Source organism: Bison bison, unplaced genomic scaffold (genome assembly GCF_000754665.1).
Source record: "Bison bison bison isolate TAMUID 2011002044 unplaced genomic scaffold, Bison_UMD1.0 scf7180017863950, whole genome shotgun sequence".
Taxonomy (NCBI): domain Eukaryota; kingdom Metazoa; phylum Chordata; class Mammalia; order Artiodactyla; family Bovidae; genus Bison; species Bison bison.
Window position 1 is genome coordinate 535606 of NW_011494522.1, and position 13762 is coordinate 549367.

Consider the following 13762-nt stretch of genomic DNA (forward strand, 5'->3'; position numbering starts at 1 on the left):
CATTCAGAAAACTAAGATCATGGCATCCGGTCCCATCACTTCATGGCAAATAAATGGGGAAATAGTGGAAACAGTAGCTGATTTTATTTTTTGGGGCTCCAAAGTCACTGTAGATGGTGATTGCAGCCATGAAATTAAAAGACACTTACTCCTTGGAAGAAAATTTATGACCAACCTAGACAGCATATTAAAAAGCAGAGACATCACTTTGCCAACAAAGGTTTGTCTAGTCAAAGCTATGGTTTTTCCAGTAGTCACATATGGTTGTGAGAGTTGGACCATAAAGGAAGTTGAGCACCAAAGAATTGATGCTTTTGAACTGTGGTGTTGGAGAAAACTCTTGAGAATCCCTTGGACTGCAAGGAGATCCAACCAGTTCCTCCTAAAGGAAATCAGTCCTGAATATTCATTGGAAGGGCTGATGCTGAAGCTGAAACTCCAATACTTTGGCCACCTAATGCAAAGAATTGACTCATTTGAAAAGACTCTGATGCTGGGAAAGATCGAAGGCAGGAGGAGAAGGGGACAATGGAGGATGAGATGGTTGGATGCCCTCACAAACTCAATGGACATGAGTTTGAGTAAGCTCCGGGAGTTGGTGATTGGCAGGGAAGCCTGGTGTGCTGCCGTCCATGGGGTCGCAAAGAGTAGGACACAACTGAGCGACTGAGCTGACTGAACTGAAAACCATTCATGGCATCTAATATAAACATAAACATTTACTATAAAATATTTCTAATACATTTCAGATGGTCATTGCTGAACTCAAATATTTTCCTTAAATTTTCAAGATGGTAGGCCTTGATTAGATACCATATAGTGTATGTCTAATTCTTTTTGTAAATTACTAATTGATTTGTTTATTCAATCTGAAAGGTTTTATTATTAACAATCTCTTGGATTCTACCTTTAGAAACAGTGTGAGCATTATAAGTCAGGTTGGTTCTCTAAGCCTTAGTTGGATTGTAAATGGTATTCTGGGCCAAATAATGTCCAAGGCGTCTAACAGCTCTAACATTTCTGTACTTCATTGGCACTTATCAAGAGAGGCCCACTCTGCTTATGTAGCCCATCACGCAGGTTCACAATGGTCATTCAGTTCTATAATGGTTGCAATATCCATGTAAGGAAAATGCCATGATGCTTTAGATAGAACCCTACTATAACATGACTTGATGTTTGGAAAAGTATGTGTGTATGTATTTGTCATTGGTTGAACCAAAGTCTGAAAAATGTTCACATATTAATAAGATAAATGTTCTCTAAAGATTGTTAGTTGATTATGCAGGTGTACCAAAAAGACTTTTCTTGAATTAATTAATTCTCCTGCCTATATTAGCATATGAACTTTCAACCACACAAATGAAAATTGCTCATGTGTATTTTTCCACATGAGAGATGGAAAGAGATCCTTAATACTGAGGCAGCCATAGCTTTTATCATCAGCATTTTTTTATTGGATTATAATTGCTTTATGATGTTGTGTTAGTTTCTGCCAGAATATTTTAAAATACATTCTTCAAATGTAAGTTATGAATAGTTTGAAAAGTGATGGTTCTTTCTTAAGAAGCAGTTCCTTTGAATTAAAATATTGTGTGCATCGGAATAAAATGGGATTTAAACTGCACACTTGAAGAGATTTCTTGGCAGAGCTTTACAAGTGTGAAACAGTGTGCAATAGCATTAGCTCTTATCGTGACGATTCTGTAAGATAAGAAGACTCTTCAGGATGCTTTCTTTTTTAAAAAATTACAAGCTCATCGCTGTTGATGTCAGCAGTTTCAGTTCAGTGCCTTATGTTTTGGCTTCCCAGGTGACTCAGTGGTGAAGACTCCGCCTGCCAGTGCAGGAGCTGCTGGAGACATGGGTTCAGTTCCTGAGTTGGAAAGATCCCCTGGAGGAGGAAATGGCAACCCACTCCAGTATTTTTGTTTGGAAAATTCTATGGACGGACAAGCCTCGTGGGCTACAGTCCGTGGGACTGCAAAAGAGTTGGACACTACTGAGTGACTAAGTATGCATGCACACCCTATGCTTTGGTCACACCTTAACCTTTCTTGCAATGAAAGTGAGTCCTAGAGGAACACACAGGCAAAGCCTGGTTAGATGTGTAACAGTGAGTAGGGAGCAAGAAGACTCTGCGAAGCCCACTGGGCAGGAAATGCCAGGGAACTGCACCCTTCCTCACTGACATCCCAAGTTCACATAAGACTGTATTGCTTCTTATCCAAGACAGTCCTGATCCCTAGGACAAGACACCTACAACTGCCAGGTGCTTAAGGGCGAATGCCTGTGCCTCTTAAAAAGGGGTGTTTGAAGCTGCAAAACATGTAAGTGCAATGATGACAAGAAAGTGTAATTTACTGAGGTGCGAATATGCCCCGGGCTCCCTGGACGGCTCAGAGGGGAAAGAATCTGCCCACGGTGCAGGAGACACAGGAGACACAGGTTCAGTCCCTGGGTCAGAAAGATCCCCTGGAGAAGGAAATGGCAACCCACTCCAGTATTCTTACCTGAAAAATCCCATTGACAGAGGAACCTTGTGGGATATAGTCCGAAGGGTCGAAAAGAGTCAGACACGATTGGGTGATTAAACAGAAATATGCCATAGGCATTATAAAAATCTTAACAAGCTAGAATCTCCAACAGAATGATTCTTTATGGCTTGCACATTAAATTTTTTTATTTTACTTTTTAAATTGTTTTGTTATTGTTGCACTGCACAGCATGTGGGGTCTTAGTTTTCTGATGAGGAGTCAAACTGAGCTCCCTGCAGTGAAAGCTCAGAGTCTTCACCACTGGACCACCAGGGAAGTCCCCAAAACTTGCACACTTTTGTACCATTTTGCCCTTCATTGTTTTCCCCCAGAAAACACTCACCAGAGGAAAGAACAACAAAAAAAAATGAATTTTTGTTCAAATAATATTAACACTCAATCATATTAGTGGAAACAACAGCTCTAAAATATCAGCATGATATTAGATAGTCCAAAGGTACTTGCAAATGCAGTGTGAATATCAGACTCTCTCAAAATTTGGAGTCCTAGTGATAACTACATTTATTGTCAATTGAAGTAGATAAAAAATAGCCCCAGAAATCCCCCCTTTGTAGGTCAGTGTTCACTGCTGAGTCTGGTGTAATTATGTAGACCAAATGAGCTACAGCTTGAGCTAATAACACCCTACGGAGTACTAGAGAGCTGTAATTATACAACAACATAATGCATGCTTGGCAAGATCTGCAGTACTGGGGAACCTACTGTCAAAGAGCATCTGGCAAAGTTAAAAGTCCAACTTAGGGGTGAAATTGGTCTAGACTGAACTAATTCATGGCACTGTAGCTCAAGCAGAATAAGTTATATGCCTATTAGACAAACCCTATGATAATGAAAACATCTAGAAATAGTGCAAAGTCATCTAATCACATGACTTTAAAACAGAGCATTTCCAAGACTGAACATTCGCTATGTACCATGCACCATGCTGGGTACAGGAGATTTAGAACAAAACAGGAGGAGGGAGAATTCCTGACTGCTAATTGTTCATAGTTAGGACATAGGGAGAACTTGTGTTTTCACAGAGAGATGTACAAAGTATAACGAATTAACAATGTCATTGACAGCTCTGCTGTCTTTAGTGATGACCTATATTAAATCACTACTCTGTTGTTTCATTACGTTTCCTTTGAATCTCATGTTCTTCCTGTAATTTTAATAGAATTACACAGGATAGCCTTCATACAGACGTTTTTGTTATGATTTTCTCCTTCCTTGCTAAGTCATTATATTTTACCTTGAGTCTTGTCTACTGTACAAAGGGCAGCTAGGCTAATCCCATTGTTACAAATTTGTCCTTCCAAATGTCCCATGTAACAGATACAGAGAAGTCTGTTCCCTTTAATACAATTAATCTTAGTTTCTTCTGTATGCCTTACCTCTGAAATCCATCTAGCTTACAAAAAGCTTTATGTAGAAATCTATTTGGTGGTATTTAAAGTACATATACTTGTATATTGCCAAACGCCATACTTTTATTCTGATAGAAATTACTCAAGTGATTTCTTGGACTTTTTAGGTGGCAAAGAAATTTTCATTCCAATTGATTTGATCATTTTCAGGAACTTGTTTCTAAAGACATGTAGATTTCTTGTGAATCGTTTGGGAAATTTCCAGCTTCTACAGCCACGTGTTTGCATGGAAACCTTGTCTAACTTTTCTACACTGGACCATAATTTTATTTTGTGCATATTGTTCAGTTCAGGGAGTGGTGTGTATGTTCTGATGCAACTAATCTCTTGAAGCTCTTATTAAGCAACAAACTTGGATCATCAGGTAAAAGTGATCACTTTTGACTTAGCCACTTTTGATAGGTCATCATTTAGGAAACTATTCAAGAGATTTTTTTTCCTCTTCTAATTCACGCACTTAAATGTTCTCACTGTGAGTATTAGTGAGACTGTTAAGAGGTTATTAAGTATGACTATTCAAAGGAAACCCCAGAATATTGACTACTGTGCTGCTTGCTGAGATAAAGCAGTACAAGTGGTCCTACCCTTCTGTAACATAACACATTCATGAAAGTCATAATTATATGACTAAAAGGACTGAGCATATGAATTAGGAAGCCAACAATAATTGTAGATATTTATTAGGCAGAATTGAATAAGCTGACTGTTGAAATGCAAAGCAGATTTGCCTGTGCCCTTAAACTAGACCAGCCAATTATTATAGTGTGATCCACAAGCATTCTCTTCACTGTTCCTTTTGCTATTGGGAGCTCACTGGATTATTGACTTTTCCCTATCTACTTCAGAGAAAGTACACAATTTCTTTTTTATCCTTTTTTCCTTTCTTCCTTCTTCCCTTCCACCTTTCCTTCCCCTTGTTTTTTTCTTTTCTTCAGATAAGAATCCCAACTGAATCAACAGAAAGGTTTAGAACTAATGAGAGAATTCAGCAAAAATGCCAGATACAACAAGATCCACTCACAAAAATCAATAGTATTCTTCAGCATCAGCAATTGTCAGCTAAAAATAGAACAGAGTCTGTGATGTCATTCATAATAGTGATCAACACTATAAACTGAATTTAACCAAATCAACAATGTACAAGATCTTCAAGATGTTTCAAGGGTACAAAAGCCTAAATAAGTGGAGTGCTATATCACGCTCATGGAAAGGATAGCAACAATGTAAGGATGTCAGTTCTCTAAAATTAGTCAGTAAATTCAACCTCAATTAAAATTTTAGTATGACTTTAAAAAGTGAATTCAACATACTTATTCTAACATGTATAAGATGACTAAATATATTATGAATAATTAAAGCAATTTTGAAAAAGGGCAATGAAAGGGGTGACCTCAGAGAAAGAACTGATAAAGTTTTAATAGATTAGGGAAATGTCATTTTAGGGAAAAAAATAATGCTGGATTCTTAGCCTATAATAGCATTTCTCAACCAGTGTTTTCATTACTGTCCTCCGAATAAAACTTTTTAGGTATATTTTCCCCCTGATTTTCCTCCATTACCAATACAATTTTAATATCATGGATATAGAATATATCTGTTTATGATCCTTGAAGGGCTATGCGTGTGCATGTGTGGTAAGTCACTTCAGTTGTGCACAACTCTTTTCGACCCTATGGACCATAGCCTGCCAGGATCCTCTGTCCATGGGATTCTCCAGGCAAGGATACTGGAATGGGTTGCCACTCCAGGAAGATCCTCCTTCAAGGATCTTCCCGACCCAGGGATCAAACCTGTGTGTTCGTTTGTCTCCTGCATTGACAGGCGAGTTCTTTACTACTAGCGCCACCTGTGAAGGGCTATAAACAATTACAGTATCTAAGTTTTTTTTTTTTACCCTCTAAGAACAAACTTCACTTTCTTGGGAGCGCCATTACCCCCATTAAGAATGCATGTTTATGCCATATACAAGGGGGAAATCCAGTTGGATTAAAGTATTAAATGGAAAATCTAAAAAGCTAATGGAAAAGGAAAAAAGAAACATGTATATTATTTTTCTTGCTTTGGAGTGTGGAAGAACTTCTTAAACCAACATTCAAAAACACAAACTCTAAGATAAAAAATAAAGGGATGAAAAAGACATTAAATTTAAGAACTTCTCTTTATCAAAAAATGTAATAGGTGAAGTTCATATACAGATCACAGATTGGAAATGATATCTGAAACAAGTAGAGGAATGGCCAAGATGCTGGAGTAGGAAAACAATGAGCTCCCCTCTTCTCATGGGCAAACAAAAACTACAACTCTTTACAGAGCAACTATTGATTAAAATTACAGACGTTCTTCCCAAAGAGTGAGGGATCTTAGCCCCACACTGGGCTCCCCATTCTGGAGGTCCTGCACTAGGAAGATGAGCTCCCAGAACGTTTGGATTTGAAGGTCAATGGGGCTTCATTTGGGAGAACCAAAGGGCTATTGGCTAGGACTTTCCACTACAATCAGATAAATTAAAGAAATAAAAGGAATTCACATTGCAAAGGAAGCAGTAAAACTGTCACTGTTTGCAGATGACATGATACTATACATAGAAAATCTTAAAGAAACCAACCACCAAAATGTACCAGAACTCATCAATGAATTCGGTAAACTTGCAGAATACAAAAGCAATATACAGAAATCTGTTGTGTTTCTATGTATTAACGATTAACTACCGAAAGAGAAATTAAGAAAACAATCTCATTTACAACTGCACCAAAAAGAATAAAATATTTAGAAATAAATCTAACTAAGGAGAGAAAGAGCTGCACTCAGAAAACTATAAGGTATTGATGAAAGAAGTTGAAAGGGCACCAACAGAAGGAAAGATGGACTGTGCTCATGGATTGGAAAAATTAATATTTTTAAAATGACTACTCAAGGCAATCTACAGATTCAGTGCAATCCCTATTAAATATCAATGATATTTTTCAAACACAAATGACCCTGAATAACCAAAACAATCTTGAGAAAGGAAAACAAAGTGGAGTATCACATTCCCTGATTTCAAACTTACCTCAAAGCTACAGTAATCAAACCAGTATGGATCCAGCACAAAAACAGGCACAGATGTCAGTAGAGCAGCACAGAGAGCCCAGAAATGAATCCACTCTTATATGGGCAATTAATCTACACAGAAGAAGCAAGAATATACAATGGGGAAAATACAACCTCCTCAATGAAGTATGTTGGGAAAACTGGACAGCTACATGCAAAAGAATCAAACTGGCCTACTTTCTTAGACCATGAACAAAGATAAGCCAAGAATGATTTAAAGACTTAAATGTGAGACCTGAAACCACAAAACTTAGAGAAGAAAACATAGCCAGTAAACTCTTTGACATCTATCTGAGTAATTGTTTTTGATATGTCTCAGGCAACAGAGACAAAAGCAAAATAAACAAATGGGACTACACCAAACTAAAAAGCTTTCATGGAGTGAACTATCAACAAGGCAAGAAGGCCACATACTGAATGGCTGAAGGATGTGTTCTGCTTGGATAGTGGGATGGGCCCCTAAAAAGGGAATAAGGGTGGGAATCAAGGATGAAGGAAGGAAATTAAACAAAACTAAGAGAGGGCCCTTGCTAAGAAATTGATGATGGGAACCTCCCACGAGTATCTAAACTTTCTCCACCATAAATCCAAAATCCCAAACCCAGTATAGATTGTACCACATTCCAGCAAACAACCCGAAATGGTCTGAGACATGTGAACCCTATTTCCAACCAAGTTGTGACCAGCCTTTCCTGAGCCTAATTTTCAATCTGAATTCTGAGTTCTGTATTATTTCACAAAGTCACAGACATATCCTAGGATATGCATTGTTTATATATTCTAATGGGTCCTACAATGGCAAGAGAAATGAAGGTGGACTCAAGGATGAAGAAGAAAAATAAAGCAAAACCCAATGAGAGGGAACCCTTGCCCAGACTGAAGATGGCAGTATGCCATGAGTAAATGAATTCTCTTTACCTTAGGTTCAAAACCAAAAATTATAGATTTGATCATACTCCAGCAAATGACTTGTAGTGGTCTGAGACTTGTGAACTCTGATTTCAACTGCAACTTAAATTGTTTTCATTCTTTTTTTTTTAAATCCTTGAGCTCTGTTGTCTATTTCCTACGTCACCACTTCCCTTAGAACTAGTTATTTTGACTTTCTGTTCTCTCTGAAGGACTTTATATCAAACTTGTCCCTTATTTTCAAAAATGTCTTATTATCTCAGAATAGGATCATCCTAGTTTTTCAGGGACCAACAGCCAGCCCTGATTCAGCGGACTTGGCTAGCACTGTGGCCAGGCTGTTCAGGACCTCCAGGCAGTACCACTTCATGTACAGAAAGCTTCTTGGGTAAGCAGGCGTCTCAGCACTCATCAGGGGTACCAAAGTCTCTCCTGGATGTTGTGAGCAACTCGCTGGCTAAGACAGTGGTGGTGGTAGGTGGCAGGCAGCAACTGTAATGTAGGAGATGGAGGGTGAAGGAGCTGGGGGAGAAGGATAAACAGAGAGGAGAGAAGGAGGTGAGTATGAAAGAACCCAAAGTTTGCTTCTCATCACAGTTTATCAGATTCAGCCTTCAATATGTTAATTTCAGAGTACATGTGTGTTGGGGTAGGAAGGAGCCACACTTGAGTGACCTCAGGGCATCAGGACAGGAAATAGAGAATCTGACTAGCTCTCTTGGAGTTAGATATCCATCCAAGTGGTAGGCGTGTGGGCTATAGAATGTTGAGAGGGAAGGTTCTTCCCTCACCTCACAATTACAAACAAAGGAAAAGATTTAAAACACTAGAAATGTATAGTTTATACAAGAGATCCTGCCAATTTCACATACCAGCTACTGACAATGTGGTTATTTATTGTTTGATTTTAAACTTGTTCCTACCATTCTGTGCCAAGAGCTGCAAGATCTGATCAGTAAAAGGAGGAATAAATATTTTTATGTATACCACACAACAACAAAGTGATATCCTCATATGCTCAAAGATTTGAATAATACAGAAATTTATTTCTCTCTCACATAAGAGTTCAGGCATGAGCAGTTCAGAGATATTATGATGACTGTACTGTCAGATCCAAGCTGTCTTTTAGTTGGTTTTTCTACCATATCTAGATAGTGAGCTTTAAGAGAGACGGTTCATAATCATCACCATCTCTCTGATCCAAGAGACAGAGCAAGACACAGGATATGGAGGAAAGAAGGAAGATTCTCTCCTTCCCTTTCCTGGCACAAATTGGGAATCACATCTAACACTTAGCTCACATCCCAGTGGCCAAAACTTTATCACATGATCACACACCTAGCTGCAAGGGAATCTGGGAAATGTAGTTTTTATGGGGTTAATCTAGGCCAACCTAAGATTTTTCTTACTCTCAAAGTAAAGAAAAACACATGTTTAGTGACAACTGCCAGTCTTAGCCATGGTAGAATATTCATAAAAAGTTCGACCTGAGATTTTCTTTTGTCAAGGGGAAGGCAATGACAAGAGCTTACTCTTTCAATGATGAAAGCCAGGTAATGCTGGTGGTAAAGAATCTGCCTGCCAATGCAGGGGATGCAGGAGATGTGGGTTTGATCCCTGGGTCAGGAAGATCCCCTTGAGAAGGAAATGGCAACCCACTCCAGTATCCTTGCCAGGAGAATCCCATGGATGGAGGAGCCTGGCAGGCTACAGTTTATAGGGTGGCAAAGAATTGGACATGACTGAGTGACGGGGCACACACAAGCGCAAACACTCACACACATATGAAGAATTCAGTTCAAATAATACAAATGTCTGACATTAAGAATTCAGTTCAAATAATACAAATGTCTGACATTATTAAGGATCCCTGTCCTTGAGGAACTTAGAGCCTCACTCAGGGACATTAGAATACACATCAATCATTTAGATCTAAAATAAAATTTTAAATTAAGTATACCCAAAGTGCCATGGGTAGACAAGCATGGAGAATTTATCCAGATATGAGCTCTTTGAAAGATGCCCACGCTGAATGCCAAAGATGAACCAAGTCTCAAAGGAATAAACATATAAAGAGCTATAGAAATCAAATGTTACAAGAAATTTTCCACAAGAATTGTTTGTAAATGAGTAACGGCAGTCTGCTTTCTTCAATGGAGTGATAAGCTCACCAGCTGTCCTGTTATGCTCTGTGCCATGTTCAGCCTCCCAAGGCTGCAGCACATTTCGGTTTTGCTGCTCCTGTATCACAGCCTTTCAGGAGCTGAGCCGGCTAACATGGGTCTCCTCTGCCTTTTACAATCGGAACAGTTGAGTGTGTGTTGGCTCGGCTACTCAACAAGTAAAACCTCAGGCAGGACAAGAATTGACTGCCGCCCTGGTTTCACTGGTGACCACTCTCGCCTGCTAATACAGGATCTCAGTGTTCTGAGATCTGTAAGGGTCCTCCCTGGCCCAAGTACTGACGAAGATCTCCAGGTGTCTCTCCCACCTGTTCCTCAAAACAAGGCTGGTCAGTCAACTAGAGTAAAGGTCATCTTGTTTCCACCCTCTTACCCCAACCCTTCTCCACCAAGTATGTCCATGTCCTTCCCTAGACAGAACTGATCTGCAAGATGCTGTGGTCACTTCTGCTGCTTGGGCCTGCTAGGCATTCCAGTCAGGGAAGGCCTGGCTGTGCCAGAGTGTGGAATTTTGTCTTTCTTCTTTTAAGAGCCTCCCAACACAGTGCCGTTGTCTCGCCGGTTTTCGTGAACGAGCCATTTTCACTGAGAGTTTCTCTGTGCCGGTCACCCCCAGCCGCTGTGTGGAGTGTGAGTCTGCGGGGCCTGGGGGATCTGCTAGCAAAGGCACCACGTCCTACTCACCACGTGCCCTTGCCCTCCCACCGCTCTGATGTCTATTCCCTTTCCTCGGGGATTGCTTCTCTCCAGAGGACTCTGTCACTTCTGCAGATTCCTGCAGCCCCGCCCCTAAGGTTCACCTGAGGAGCGCTGAGAGCGATGAGTCCCACCGGGCTTCAAGAGCGGGACAGCTTCCAGCAGCACGGTAAGGACAGATGAGGCCCGTGTTATACTACACGCCTCACTTCCGGACACTACCCCTGAGCCGCAACTCATTCCCCGCAACCCAGCTGTAAATAAAAGTCTCATTAGAAACCCCGAGCCCATCAGCTTGCTGTTTGAGCAGAGAACAGTCACCGAGAAGAGAAACTCTTCTCAGAGCAATACGATGTAAAAAATATTTCCCGATGGGTTCTCCCTTTTCCGTAATATGGTTGCCTTCCCCGTAGACAGCCCCTTTGCCATCCCAATCATTCTAATTTGTGTGTGTGTGTGTGTCTGTGTGGTGTGTAAAAGTGATTTGGAAAGAGAGAAGCATGTAATATGTACACAGCTTGTGGAGGCCAACTAAGAGAAATAGAAAGCCTTTCCCGTATCGGGTGAGAAGAAAAGAGGAAGCAAAGATCATATCCATGAATGGGCGTGTCCAGGCCCAATAAGAAAACAAAGAGCCGGCCTAGAGGAGCCCACGAAGGCTAGAGAGGCAAGAAATAAGCATATTTCAAACTCCTTTTTTCTAAAACACTAATGGGCCTTTTGGGTGAGTGGCACTGACTTAGTCAGCTCTCCACTTCCATGACTACCTGTTGTCCTTGTAGCCAAAGCTGTAGGTATCTGGCTCTTGACAACAGCCTGCCCTTCTATATTTGGTATTAATCGGAACAATGTAGAAATTAGAGTAATCTGCATTGGTTTAACAGTATGAATTCATAACTTTCACCGGTGGCGTAGTTCATGCTGGCAAAGAAAAATTACTTGACTCACTTGGGTGATTTGAAAAGTGAGTTATCCGGAAAGCATAAGCACTGACTCCCAAGGGGGGCCAATTAGCATTGTGCCAAATGGCAACAGTTGCCAGAAGTAAATTGCAAACAGTGACTTTGCAATCAGCTGTGAGCTCTCAGAGCCCAGCGTCTGCGGGCATTTAAACAGGAGCACTTCTGCCACATATTCTTTCCAAGGAGATATTCCAGGATTTATTTAGCCAGTCAGGACAAGCACCCTTAGCTATAAAAGAAGTAAATAATGATTTAAACAGTTTGTCTTATTGCTGGTGAGAAAAAAAGCATTGTATTAGTGAATTCAGCATCTGGAGCTAAATACATGATTCCCTTCACGCAAGAGTGTTGACTAAAAATGATGCACGACTTGAGAGTTTCAAGTTAAGTTTTCTTTGGGACAAAATGATGGCTACAGCCCGGGAGACAGCACCTCAGAAAGCTCTGGGAGACTGCTCCAAAGAGGCACTGGGTGGAGGTGAATATGTAAGGTTTTGGTGAAGGGGGAGTTCAATGCAATCAAGCACTCATTTTACAAAAGGTTTTCTGCTAGTCACAAGGATCTGATGTCATCATGAAGAGATACAGTGCTTTTCTAAATATGAAGAGATGCAAAGATTGAGATCATGAAATCAGTTCCTGAAAACATCTATCTAAAGACCTGTCCCACCAGGTTCCCTGGGGCTCAGAGTGCCTCACTCCACCCTGGTCTCCCTCAGGGGGTGCTAAGGTCAACAGCTGCAGCAGAACAGGGGTCACTCTCCGCAGAGGCAGATGGCAAATGCCCTTGGAGGTGGGTCAGTCCCTGGCAAGTGCTCTTGTGTGTGTGCTAAGTAGATTTAGTTGTGACTCTTTGCGACCATATGCACTGTAACCCGACAGGCTCCTCTGCCCGTGGGATTGTCCAGGCAAGAATCCTGGAGTGGGCTGCCATGCCCTCCTCCAGGGGATCTTCCTGACCCAGGGATCGAACCCGTATCTCTTCTGTGTCCTGCATTGGCAGGCATGCTCTTTACCACCAGCACACCTGGAAGGCCCTGCAAATGCTCTTGGCGAGTGCCTGTTTGTAGTTGGCAAAAGAATAAAAGCAAATTTACCTGTTTTGAAGCTTTGCTTCCCCACCTCCCTCCCTCACGCCTGAGGATTAAGAAGGACTGTACAGGATGCTTTACCAGAATCTGAATCTTTTAAATCAGCACAAGAGATAATGGTCTTTGACTTTCATCAATGATCTATATTCCTCAAATAGAATTAGAATGGCTTCCCATATAGAAAAATGTCGACTGGATGCAAACGTTATTATCTGGGTATTGGATTCAGTGATACCAAGGGCTTTCCTCTGTCGACAAAGGTTCCTTCTTCCCAGGTTAGTGTTTCATCCTTTTACTAACATAAATGTAATTATACAATGCCTCTGAAGCACTGTTGGGTTTTTTGGTGGGTTTGACACCTTAGTCTTTTTCTTGATTTGTTTAAGCCAGTGATCATTTCTTTCATGGTATCATTTCTTTCACAAACACTTTCCTTTTGTACCCATTAGTAAGCAGAGACTGAGCTTCTCTGGTAGCTCAGTGGTAAAGAACATGCTTGCCAAGGTAGGAGACACGGATTCTATCCCTGGGTCGACTCCCTTGGACTCTTTTTTCCCCTTATGTTGACATGGCTTCTTTCAACACTTTTTCATCACAGTGTAGAAAGTGACTTTGGGCCTCCTAATCACGGGTGAAAACACATCCCTTCGGTAGGATGTGCTTGGGAGACACAACCGCAGCGTTCACTGCACACTCTGCTGCCTTCTGCCTCTTCCCGCCACTCCCCCAGGCAAGTCAGTGCAGAGTCCATCATCCGTCCCTGTCTTCGTGTTGATTTTGTGACTGGAGAGCTGGTATAATTCACTCTGATTCAAGTTTGGCTTTGTTTGGAAAACATAATTTTTCCCCAAAGCGCTTGAGCTA

The 13762-nt window shown here is 40.9% G+C and overlaps 1 pseudogene; it reads left to right on the plus strand.

Moving 5' to 3' along the window:
• Positions 1–10862, plus strand: part of LOC104984224 — a 36216-nt pseudogene extending 25354 nt beyond the window's left edge.
• The last annotated feature ends 2900 nt before the right edge of the window (positions 10863–13762 follow it).